This window comes from Canis lupus, chromosome 19, assembly GCF_003254725.2.
Source record: "Canis lupus dingo isolate Sandy chromosome 19, ASM325472v2, whole genome shotgun sequence".
Lineage (NCBI taxonomy): Eukaryota > Metazoa > Chordata > Mammalia > Carnivora > Canidae > Canis > Canis lupus.
The window spans coordinates 46,260,347-46,273,423 of NC_064261.1; the positions used below are offsets into that span (position 1 = coordinate 46,260,347).

Genomic DNA, 13,077 nt, shown 5'->3' on the forward strand with positions numbered 1-13,077 from the left:
TTTCCTCCTCTAGTGTGCCCAGGGAACCTAAGGATAGAAATGAATTCATTCTTACCATTCACTTTTCAAATAACAAGAAATGAAGTAGTTTATTTTTCATTTGTGGTACACTCCTCAATAAGAAAAAATGAGCAGTTTCATTATGTATCATTTGTTGCATATTTGTTCCGTGTAACTGGCAGACATGGCTTGTTTGCTTTTTGAAAAATGAGTATGAGGTGGATAGATTCAGGAATTCACATCAGGACTCAGAATGTACCTTGCACGTCTGAGAATTATCTGTGCCCCTGCTGCATGCGTGGACGGTCTCCTTGAGTATTTGGGCAGGTAGGCTTTTTGAATCTTAAGCTATTAGCCATCTTTGGGCAGCTGTCTCAGAGAATTTTCAATCAGCGAGACAATAAGGCAAATTCATGGAAAATACTGTCCTGCTTTGTTCATTAAACTTATCTACTTATAGGCAGACTTTGAAATTGGCCCTCCAGACCTACACGGTACAGGGTGGACATAGCACTCATTTCCATCAGCTAGATAGTCTTTGGATTATTCTCCAGGTCCGGGGTAAGTTGGGCCATGATTTCCTCAAACTCTCTGCCTCCCCACATCCAGGTCTTTCCATTCCATTCTGACCAGCCTCTGTAGGGCCTTTTCCTGCCCAGTGTGTTCCATGTGGTTTATTTGGGGAAAAGTAACAGAACGCCTTTCTACTCTGTGGGGAAACTTATCTGGACACTCGGTGCATTTCTGGCATCTCTCAAACTGTGCCTGCACCATTTCAATATTTTCACCCTGGGGACAAGAGCAGGTCTGGGGCTTCATCAGCAGTGATGACATAGCAAAAACTCCTAGAAAACCACGTGTTCCAGGTTGTATTAGTCCCAACACAGTTTTATAGAGAAGCCTACACCCTATGTTGAATGGTGTAGAAATTTTGACTCCGGTAGAAAGTAAGTACCAAAATACAACAGTTCCAGGGGGTAGTTAATTCAATAACTCAATAAGGGCACAGTCATTGAGAGCACTCACTCCTTCGTCCTGCCCTGACATCCACTTTTTGTACTTGTCTGACTCATGGTCATGAAGCTCTGGCAAAGGTAGGCAGATGAGGGGACTTCTTGTACCTCTTGAAGATCAAAGAATTCTCTCCTAAATGTTCTGCAGCGGCCTCTGTGTGTGTGTGTCCCCAATTATACACCTTCCCCTGCGCTGTGACAGGAAAGAGAAATGGATCCATTATGATTGACCGGGAGGAGGCCTGGTAGCCCCATTATGGGGTTCCACTAGCAGAAAAAGGAAGAGAATGACTTTTGAGTAGGTAACAGCATACCTATTAAAATTGTCCCCTTTTTAACCTCTGTCCTTGGCCTTATCTGTTCTTCAGTATGTTTCATACCTGAATGGTCCCAACTCAGATTTCCTTCCACTCACCCATGTGAAGTTCCATAGTCGCCCAGATATTTCTATCCTGATACTCACAACACAACACACATTCCACTGTTTAAAAGTATAAAATTGACTACTACAGCAATTCAAAAAATACCAGAAATCTTCTTCTTTATAGCTTAATAAAAATAACCTCTAGCCTCTTGGCCCAGGAGCCACCGCTAAATTCACAATCACATTTTCAGATATTTTGTTCTTTGTACCTAGCACTGCTAAAGACTTTTTGGCCAGACTACATGTAAGATGGATTAAAAGAAGGCAGATTTAATATACGTTGTAGGTGCTCTTTTTTTACTCAAAGAGCGGAGAATTTAGAGCCCACTTATTTAAGTGCAAATGCTGCCTCCTACCTAAGTCACTTAATCAGGACACTTTAATTTCTACAACTGCTAAATTCAGATAATAATACCTGCCCCCTATCTACCTCTCTGGGAAGCTGGGAGGATTAATTAGATAAAGTATTTAAAGCTCCTCAGAGAGAAGTGGCATATGTAAAAGATGTTATTATTTCTAGGGAAGAATGAAGCAGTGTCTCTTTTATGGACAGTCCATACTTTTAGAATTTTTTCCTCTTATTCATTCAGTTGAAGTGCCAATTTGGTGGATTTTAATTCATCATGTGAGACCCTTCTCGTTCTCAAGTAGTTTCACTTAAAGAAAAGATTTTCAAGTATTGCCTTCAATGACGGGAACAGCCTGTGATTTTTGAGTTTCTCTGAATATTTCAGAGCATTGCCTTGCAAATTGGTATATATGCTGGAATCTGGCTACATGTGCAAAAACAAGCTATGACTGCATTCAGGGCTGTGACCTGGGCCGGTTTTTGAGGTCATGCTCAATCCTGATTTCTCCCATGAAGCACTTGCTAACAACAGCAGTTCTCACTGATTTTCCTTCCGTAGGAGCTTATCTGGCCATAAGTGCCTTCACTCCTCAGTTTAGAACTGGTTCTCAAACCCAGGGCATCTGAGTTCCAACTGAGTCTGGTTTTGAATACACCAAATTGTTCAGAGGTTACTCAGCTTTGTGCAGGAGGAGAGAAATCTCTCCCACCCATTTACAATAGAAATGGGCCAAGTCAGATCAGAAAGAAGACAAATTGAGAGCATAATCTTTATTCATTCTCATATAAACCTTGTGAAATAGTTTACATTTAAATATCTTTTTTAGGCAATAAGTTTTCCTATTTAGGTCACAGAACCCTATCTCTCATTTTCCTCTAGAATTCTCACTTTTAGTTATACACTTAGAATTTCTCCACTTTTTTTTTTATTTTTATTTTTTACCTCTGCTCCTTTTTACAGAGAGGTTTAGTTAGCTATGCTTGACCTTTTCGTTGTTTTATTGGACATTGAACACCTTTGTTAACTCTAACAGAATTCAGTTAGCAAGTCCTGGTGTGTTTTAATGAATGCAAGTGTGGCTTGGTGCTGACAAATCTGCATCCTGTCTGGGGCATGGAGGCTCATTAGAGATGGAGTTGACCTATTTTCCCACAGAAGGTTGGGAAGCAAACAAGTCACGGAGTCTACTACAGAGCTTGGGAAGTGGCTGCTGCTGGGGACTTCAATGTTGACTTCCCCCAAACACCTCAGATCAGCTTTTGACAGCCTTGAATATTCACTCTGCCTAGAAATAAATGCAATCTATCACCTTTCACAAATCGATTTCCTTCCAAGCAAAGGGGTACCTACAGAATTTTATCTGAATCTGTTTTTCATATTTATAGGCTGTCTGAAAAAACTTAACATTTCGTATTTTCCTTACACTTCTAGTTCTAAAGGAAAAAGAGGGAAATGGGCATCAGGTTTTACTCAACAACTAGTAACAAACTTGCTCAAGTGGCCAGCCTTCATGGAGTGAGCAGCTCAGTAGGAGACGTGAGACGGGATGTGGGAGCATGCTGCCAGTAGCGAGGGAGCCCAGGCTCTTTCACTTTGCCAGAAGCATGCAGTGGAGAAGAAAATCAAGGGTCAGGTCAAGTCCAGAACGTCTTATCATGTGGAGAAACAATAGAGGGAATAAGAGACAAAGAAACAAGAGAGGGTAAAAGGAGTGTTTTTAAGAACTGGTGACACCGCCCATTAACCCAAGTCATCTTATTAGACCCTCACCCTTCTGATCAGAGACTCCTCCACCCTTGGTAAGGCTAGAAATGAAAATGTATGTGAAAATGGAGCTGGCTCGGGAGAAGGCAGAAATGTTTCCTTCCCTGTAGTGCTAAAATGATGGGCCCTGGTGATGCTAGCTTCATTTACCCCCAAAGCACTGTGGGTCTGTAATGTCTCCTTTGGAAGCATTCACAACCAAGAGGGATACCAAAGCTAACCTAAAATTAAGGATTTGATAAAGGATTTTTAAAGATAAAGGAGTTTGATAAAGGAGTTTTAAGGATTTGATAAAGGATTTACTGAGTGGTTTTCTGGAATTCTAACAGCTCTCAGGTTTACCTTTTTATTGAGGAAGAACCCTTAATATAAATCATCTTTCCAGAAAAGTAGTTTTTTCAACATAATCGCTGTACATTTTATCATGGTCACTGTTTAACTTTTAATCTTAGATTTTATGTAACATGTTCTATGCATCTTTTGTTATCTACGTCAGTTAGATGAACACTTAACTTCAAATCGAATATATCCTTCAGATCTACCTCCTACTTCATCAACACATGAATATTAGACAATTTATGAGAAAGTACCCACACTTTAGTTTTTGATATAAGGAGGTGGCAAGTGTGAAAAGAGCGTTCTCGTTTTTGCTGTTGCTATTGCTGGAAGAAAGAGCATTAGTAGATATATTTGTAATAAAAAGGTAGTAGAGTCAATTTATATTGTGCTTGCTATTCACTGGACTCTAAGGCCTTTACTTATGCCTGCTGATTTAAGCCTTGGAACATCTCTGACAATGATTATGCCCACATTATAGATCAGAAAAGGAAGACTCAGAGAGTTCAGGTCATTTGCCCAGGGTCCTATGATTAATAAGTGGGGAAGGCCAGGCTTAGAACTAGGGCGCTCCACCTGTAAAGTTCTTCATTCTGACCACTCAGCTACACATATAATGAAGAAAACTTTAAATGTAGAAAGTATTAAGTTCTAATTTCAGATATTCAAAGTACATAAAATACATACACAGGAAGAAGAATAATCACAAAATATCATTAAGCTATGCTAATACAGGAAGCTCTAGAGCGGAGGTAAAGTCTCTCCTATGCAAAGTCCTAGCAGGAAGTCAAGGTCAAGAATATTAGACTATAACATAGTAGTAGGACAATATTTCATCTACAGTAGGACAGTATTTCATCTGTTTCTTTGCATCTGCTTTGTCATCAGATTTCTTTGCAATTAACAGTATTTGCTTCAAAATAGAGACCAATCTTGTGAGGCTTTGAGACCGTGTATGTAGAAGCAACAGCTGAATTGAACCTGAAAGTAGACAGTGCACTCTGAACTAAGGCTTTTCCAAAGGATCTCTGAACCCATAGGAAATAGGCCTGAGAAAAAGAAAAAAAAGAAAAAAAAAAAAAAGAAAAAGAAAAGAAATAGGCCTGAGAACCCAGTTTTCGGAACACTCTAATGAAGCTGCAGATTCACGGTGACCAACTATTCGGGTTGGTGCTTCATTAGATGATGACATGGCCAGCAGGCACCCCTGGACAAATGTACTTTATTAGATGCACTTCTGCTTCGAGCGCCACGATTTTCACTAGGCGTTAGTGATGGCCTCCAAATTTTCTACTTTCTGTTTTTTAAGATCCCCGTATTAAGATAAAGAAAAGAGAAAATCTTCTTACTTTATTCCTTTTTTTTTTTGATGCTTTTTGATAGATGAACTATGTGCAAGTGTTACCTAGCCAAAAATATTTTTAAAGTCGTCTATGGATCCAGTATTCATAAGCGTATGTAACTCCTTCACTCTCAGGCTAAATGAATTATGATAGATGCAATCCTGTGAGGTTCCCGTCTACCACGTGAAAGACGTCTTTCTTTCACTAGTTCTTAGGTTTTGCAACATCTCTTAGAGTTCTCTCTTAAGAAGTGTGTCCCTAGTCCTCTCGTACTCGTGAATAAATTTTTGAATTCACAAATCATGGTGTTGAGGCTATGCGTACATTTTGGTTTCCCAAAGGAAAGTTGATAGAATTTCAATCTGTCCTCCCATAGAATAACCTCTCTTTGTTTAATAAGAATTATATTAATCATGATAAAATAACAATAGGCCTACCTTTTACAAGGCATGCCTTTGCCTGTCACTATTCTGCATTGTTATTAGGTAAACTTAACTCCCTTACTTTAAACATGAGAAAATTAGGATTCAGAGAGGTTAGAAAACCTACCAGATGTCACAGACCTGATAAAGAGCCGAACCAAAATTTGGACCCAGATCTGTCTTTAAAGCCTGCGCTCTTTTTACCCTGGCAAGCTAGTTACAAATTTGGCCTTTTCTGGTTCCACTGCCTCCTTGGCTGGACATGTGCCTCAGTGCTGCCCCTTGCTGACCCCCCCGGTACTACACTGTAGCCAAACCTTCAATACAACCCAGCGAAAACAATCAGTTCTTGTTGGGAGCAGATCATTTTGGAGTATTGATTCTAAATTTGTCATTGTTTTCCATGAAAGCTAAGCATAGAGTATAAATTGCCACTCACCACATAAAGTTGATGACTTTCTATGCCCAAATGATTTGACAATTTGTGATTTCACCCCCAGGAGATTTTTTGCTAACATTTTTCAAGGCAAAATATTCAATCCCTGTCCAAAATGATCAAATTTTGCCCTGAAGCAAACTTGTAAATTTTTTGCAAGGACCTGTGAAACTTCACAAGGCAAGAGATCAATAATTTCACACTGTTCTATTCTCACCGCTTTCCTCAATGTACACTCGTCTGAAACTGCCAAAATGAGAAAATAAAAAATTTAAGGGACAAGTCGGGAACTCCCTCACCATCATTATAAAGTGTTATATTTAAAATAAAGGTGATCAGTCTGCAGTCAAAAATTTAAAGAAAGAACATTCAGTCTAGATGTTAAAAAAAAAAATAAGTTTACCAAAAAAAAAAAAAAAAGGCAAAATGTACGTTTTTATTCTAGTAATATCTTGTTGTATATATTCGCATTCTCAAAAATGTTCTTGGCTTTCTGCCTATCGTGTCCGACACTTATTTGTCTTTGTTGCAAATGAGGATTTAGGCAAAGCACCTGATTGGGCTTTGCGCTGTTGTTATGCCAAAGCATCCATTTTTCACCTACCTGTAATAATATTAAACTTTTAATTACTCACCTTTCATTTTACACATACCTCTCTTTTTCCCACAATAAAAAAAAACACCAATAAACTTGAGCCAATAAGAAGGTAGATTTTATCACTCGTTCTTTTCAAACTTTCCGTCTCCCAGACTCTTGTTTTCTCTGCCTGCATCATAATTGTGAATATTTTCCCATGTTCAGCTATTGCTCTTTCATTCTTCTGGTTATCTAATTTCTCCTTCGGAGAGCTCATCCATTTTCATGGCTTCAGCTCTGCTGTTACTTGAATGATTCCAGACTCTCTATCACCAATCCTTTCCTCTCGTGGAATCACTAGTCATTTATTTCCAAGTGTTCACGGAACATTTCTACTTTGATGATTCATCCCTTCTTCCAAATAAACATGCGGAATCTTCCATTTCACCCCACACCACCTCCTTCTCCTGATTCCCTTTTTACTTTCAAGAATAGAGACATGTTTCCGATCACTCATACCTGGAACCTCGGACCAGGGCGCAAGGATGGCAACAACTCAGATAGGCTTTCTTTCAAGCCAGGAGTTGATTTGCAGGATCTGAGTAGGCCAGGCTCAGCTCCTCGTACTGGGAGCCTTTGCCCCTGGTTACTCATGCCACCTAATGGTCACCATATAGAAAAGCAGGCCCAGTTTCTCCGGGTCCTGTTTTTTCAAAGGAAAACCTAAGTTTTGATTTTGTAGTGAAATCTTTCAAATATGTTTAGATGCTGATAGCTGCTAAACAAAATTTAACCCCCTGGAAGCCTTAGGAAGTTTGTTCATACATGAGCATGTCTATCCCAAGGACTGTCAATTTATGACCCTTACACAGGCACTGAGCTGAAAGGCAATTGGAAAAGGTATGAATGAATGAAAGGCAACTGCGAGTGGATCTTGGGCCACGTGGTGCAGTGTTGTAGCAAAATGGGCTCAACTAATTTAATCAGCGAGGTAATGGACATTGGACCAAAACCCATAAACCTGAAATTTAAAAAAATCACACTTTCTAAACCATTGAGTACATGATACAAATAGCCAGAAACCACAGAAGGTGATCCTGGTTCTTCAAAAATAAGATGCAGATTAATACTTTTTTTCCTTCAAGTTTCTCCAAGCTTGACAAATTTCCACCCAAAGACCGGTAGATTTCAGTGACTATGCAGTCCACATGTCTCTAAGTCTTACTTTGTTCTTTTAATTTTTTAGGAAAAATGTACATTTAGGCTTAACAGGGTCATGGTAATAAACTTTTGGAAATAAATTTTATTACAAACTTCTCATGTTAGACTTTTGGAGATCAATTCCGAAATATATACTATACAGATGACACAAAGCAATCTGTGTTGAGATCTCTTCAGACATCAAAAAGCCATGTGCAGATGAAATGAAACATGTATAAATTTATACAGTGGCTACTTACAAAAAAATTAAAAATTTGATTCAATACTTCAGCACTTGGGGTTTTTGCATGTAAACCCAATATTGAGAAAATTAAGTAACTGTGGGCACTTAATTAATTCAATATTTGTTTTAATATACCATAAAGAGTATTTTTTAAACATAAAGGGAGTGAGAAGTGTAAGCATACAAAAACCTGGTTAAGATTATATAGTTAAGCACTCAGACTACCAGTGCAAAATCCATGTTAAATATAAATTAGCCGAGGGGATGAATAAATAATACCAATTACATTTTGTGTGTATCCCTCAGAAACAGTATTTTATCTTGAAATAGATTTTTTACCTAGAGCAGGTGAGAAATTGCTGTGATCAGAAACATCTGAAGAATGAAAATGGGAAATACATTGTGTGCAATACTAAGGTATAGGGGCTTTTGGATGTTTTCAGAGTTGTCATTGATCTCTGTGCATTAACCTTTTAAATTAGAAAACATCTATTATTTTATAGGAAGATGCACATTTCTTTAAAATTGAGAAACTGAATTTCCAAGTTAATATAGTATCAGTTTATTGTACTTCAGATTTCCAAAGCACAAGCATTTCAGAACACTGAAAGACTATATTTAGAGTGAGATCTACATATTCCATACAGATGGAATAAGTCCATGAATATATGTTGGTATCATCCTCGCCAGTCCTAATAAAACGCTATCTTTAGTGTGTTTGAACAAGACTTAAGTTATACATGAAAACTGAAACATCAAACCATTATATATACCCTTGAAGTGTAGATAAAATAATTTTGCATCCATACAATATTTTTAAATGTTGACTTTAGCAAAAACTTAAAAATCCCCTGAAATTTAAAATGAAAATTCATGATGCACAGAATTATGAAAGAAAAAAAATGTCTTCTCCAAATATCCCAGAACTTTTTTGAACAAAATCTCAGTGTTGTGATTTAATCTTCCTCATTTACATTTGCCAAGTGTAGATGAGTTTACGAAGTTTTTTCACATGCAATACAACATTTCACCTGCGTGGTGGCCTTCAACGGAAGTGGTGTTATTATGCTTGTAATGATGAGATGAGTCTCCGAGCTATGAATAACCATCTTCATCACCACACACCTAGAGAAAAAAAAAATGGCAAAATTAAAGCCTTAAGCCCCGATTTTCTGGATCCCAACCAGAGCTCTTTTCCCCCAAGAGATCATGATCAGCTCTACCAACCTCTGCTCGGATCCCTATTTCTGCCATCCGCTTTACATACATGTGAGAGGTGAGGGCAATGTAAATCTGATAATTTAAAACTCTTGTGCTTCTCTTTTTAATTTGACCCTTGCTGCATTCCCCACATTGTCTGAGCATTGCTTGACTAGAATGTGAAATTCTGTTTATATCCATGTGTGTATGCATATGAGTACACACACATATGTGTACATGTCATGAATTCCTCTAGAAGTAAATTTGCTGCTTCCTTTTATTTGCTCTGGCAGAAAGATTGCTAGTGTTTAGGAGGGAAGTTTGCTTTTGCCTTCAATGGAAAATGTACCCCAAAAGGCATTGGGAAAGATCAGTCTCAATCTAATTACCTGGCCTTTTGACAAGTGCTTCCATCCTTTCTTCCTTTTTCAGAATCCATCTTGTCTTTGCTTAATTTCATTGTAGACTTGAAATCGTACTTAAAGACGTCAGCTTGCCACCCTGAAAAGAACTGAAAGAACCCAGATGTGTCCTTGAAAGCTCACTTCCAAAACAAAGAGAACAGGACGGGCTTTCGTGGGCTTCTGATCAAGTTTAAAGAATTGTCTGAGACCTCTCTTCTGCTTGTCTCTCCAGTAGATTTCGGGGCTGCTTCTCATGCCAAGAGAAGGATGCTTGGTGTCCGTTTCTGCAAATTGGCTTTCTGATCTTTCAAATTTGGGGAGGCTATTTATCAGAGTCATTATCTGGAAGATTGTCTTCCCAAGTCCCTGGCATTCCCTGGTGGTTTTAGAACTCATACGCCCTGTACACAAGGCGTATAAGGGTCCTGTGTGTGTATTCTTTGCACTGATGAGAAGCACAAAGAACCAAGCCCAGTGTAAGCTCACATGGGGAAAAGTGCCACATGAGTCAACGGTACGTGAGTCTGCCTTGTATGGTGACAGAAGGTGTCGTGCTAAGGCATCGATCACAGGGAGAACACCACTCACATGTGTTCACATTCAGTGAAGTCTTGTGTGCATCCTACACCTCCTACCGCAGACCAACCATTTTTCCTTTGGAGTCACGTATACAATATGCAGAATGGTTGTGCAGGAAAAATCCATGGCAACAGCACATACAGAGCTTGTTAATTTTATTTGAAAGAAATAAGCTTACCTATTTTTTAAAGGATAGGTTTCTTTAGGTTTACCTGATTCAAACTTGAAAAGAAAATAGTGCTGTACAATTTTTTTAAAGCCATAGCTTACCTTGGGCTTTATGAATAACCTAAGGGCTATTCGCTCTTTCCCCCAGAAACCCGGGAGGCCGTACAAGAAATGTGAAGGGGGACTCTGTGGGTGGAAAAATAAGCAAGAGTAAGGAAAATAGGATATAGGCAAAGTAAAGGGGTATAAAAGATGATACCAAATATCTGAAACATGGAAGGGAGGGGGTAAAGAATGAGTTCAAAAACAAGTGACCACTGGCTTAATAGAGACCGCTATATGCAGAAGATGCTATATGTAAATTGAAAGGTAACTACAGATAAAACAATCAGTAATAGAATATGCAAAAAATAAAGAGTAAGGAACCCAAATATATCACAAAAGAAAATTAGCAAACTGTGAAAGGGAGCAAGAGAAAGAGGATCAGAAAAAAACTACAAAAACAACCACGAAACAAGTAACAAAATGGCACTAAATACATACCCATCAGTAATTACTTTGAATGTAACTGGACTAAATGTTCCAATCAAAAGACATAGGGTGACAGAGTGGGTAAAAAAAAAAAAAACAAGACCCGTGTATACTCTGCCTACAAGAGCCTCATTTCAGAGCTAAAGACACCTGCAGATTGAAAGCCAAGGGGACGAGGGGACGGATAAACATTACGCATGCAAGTGGATGTGAAAAGAAAGCTGGAGTAGCAACACTTCTATCGGACAAAACAGACTTTAAAACGAGGTCTGTAAAAAAAGAAAATAGAAACCTTGGAGGTATTTTTCTGTGTATATTTTCGTCCACAAGAATATCTTCTTCTTGTTCTCCTAGGTACCTGGGTCATTTTCTTTTTTTCTCTGCAGATTATCTTAGAGGCCTGTTTAAGACCCTAACCATTGCATCGACTCCTAACCTCACCTGAAGGGCAAAATCCCTAAGATCTTGACACAAATGCTGATAAATACATGGGATTATTAAAGGTGCCGTCTCAGCAAGAGAGGTTGCCTGCCGCCTTTGTTCTCAAGGAGATACATATTTCACCTACTAGCAGGACACCCAACTGCTGCCACAATCAGAAATCTCTCAAATGTCTTTAAGCTAATCATCTTTGAACCTAAGCCTTTGTTGTTGAATCAGGGACCTTCTAGATGCAAGGCACAGAACCCTTTTTTTTATTATTATTTTTATTATTATCTTGTGGATTTTTTCCCCCTCTACCTTGCACAAAACAGCATCGAGCCTGTCACTACTACCAGTAAGGTTCACTGATCTGTCAACATTCACCCCTGATGAAGACAGTGAGAGAAATCCGTAGCTCCGGAGAGTTCAGGAGAGAACCAAACAGAGTGTTTGCAAAAGAGCATTTTTATATGTTTTCTCGTGACAGCACTAGTTTAACAGAAAATAGTTGGAGTGTGCCAAAAAAGGGGAAAAAAATGAAAGACAGTAGTAGTAAGTTAGGCTAGCATGACATGATGGATCTGGGCTATGACAAACCGAATTGGAAAAAAGCTTCCCTGGGGACCAACTATACCAGGTTTGCTGAATTGTATTTCTTGATTTCTTACTGTGCAACAGTGCTTTTTACTGTTAGATTGACTAGGCTTCAGAATATTTTTAAAATTGTACAAATCAAAATCCATGTAGCTTAAAAATGAAGGATGTAAAAGGTTTAGGAGTTTGATGTATTGAAAGGCATTCTGTATTCCCTCATGTGAGTATTAAATATACACTTTGTCTGTTTGATGAATTTTAAATCTTTGTGGAAGGCAGTACACACGATAGCAGTTTACAAGGGCTGAAAACCCTGGTTGGAAAGAAGGACAGAGTTTGCAGAGATTCAAAGCTTCTTTCCTCTTATCCCACCCGGATGTGCCTAGGAATTACAACATGCAAACTCTGTAGGTTCTCATTTGTTCTGAGATGTTCATATAAAGGGCAAGTAAAGAAACCTGAAATCTGAGCACCAATTAACAAAAATGTGATGCCTTATGCTTATTACTTGTCCTTTTAATTCCTATGGAGTGGCTTTCGAACACCCTACCCAAGGTGGTTTCTTAAAATAGTCACCCATAATACGCTTCGAATGAACACCTAAATCAATGAACTATATTAGATTCTCATACAATTTTCAGTATTTTAGGTACAAATAATAAATAATTACGATGAACAATTTGGGTCTGATTTTCAAGAAGTTTACAACCAATTTGAATAATTCATGTAATTGTTAGAGTGCAAAGTGATCAGTATTAAGTGACAGCCACACTCAAGGCAGGCAGCAAACTATCCAGGGGGCTCAGACAACAGGATTCCATGATGTTTCCCATCAAGTATTCATGTCAGGAAGAAGGTGTAGAGAAAGTGGTTGGGGAAACGGAGTTTTGGTTGAGATTTAATAAAACAGAAGATCAAAGCATTGAGAAATGAAAGCTACATGGCAAGATGTAGGTTCAGAAAATATTCAAGTAGGAACCACAGCCTGAAATGCTTATGGATGGCAAAGTAATGCAATAACATGATGTGGTTTAAATGTTGAGGAAAATATGGTAATTTCAAAACTGGA

General features: G+C 38.5%; 1 protein-coding gene and 1 long non-coding RNA gene across 5 annotated transcripts in view; one reads left to right on the plus strand and one right to left on the minus strand.

Annotated features, from left to right (window-relative positions):
* ARHGAP15 (Rho GTPase activating protein 15) overlaps positions 1–13,077 on the plus strand; it is a 608,969-nt gene that overhangs the window by 152,619 nt on the left and 443,273 nt on the right. The gene's annotated exons all lie outside the window — the stretch shown is intronic.
* Positions 7,951–10,226, minus strand: LOC118351478 (uncharacterized). Its single transcript, XR_004806951.2, has 2 exons — positions 9,699–10,226; positions 7,951–9,234 (listed from the first exon to the last, which is right to left on the minus strand). It is a non-coding gene; the product is annotated as an uncharacterized LOC118351478 (long non-coding RNA).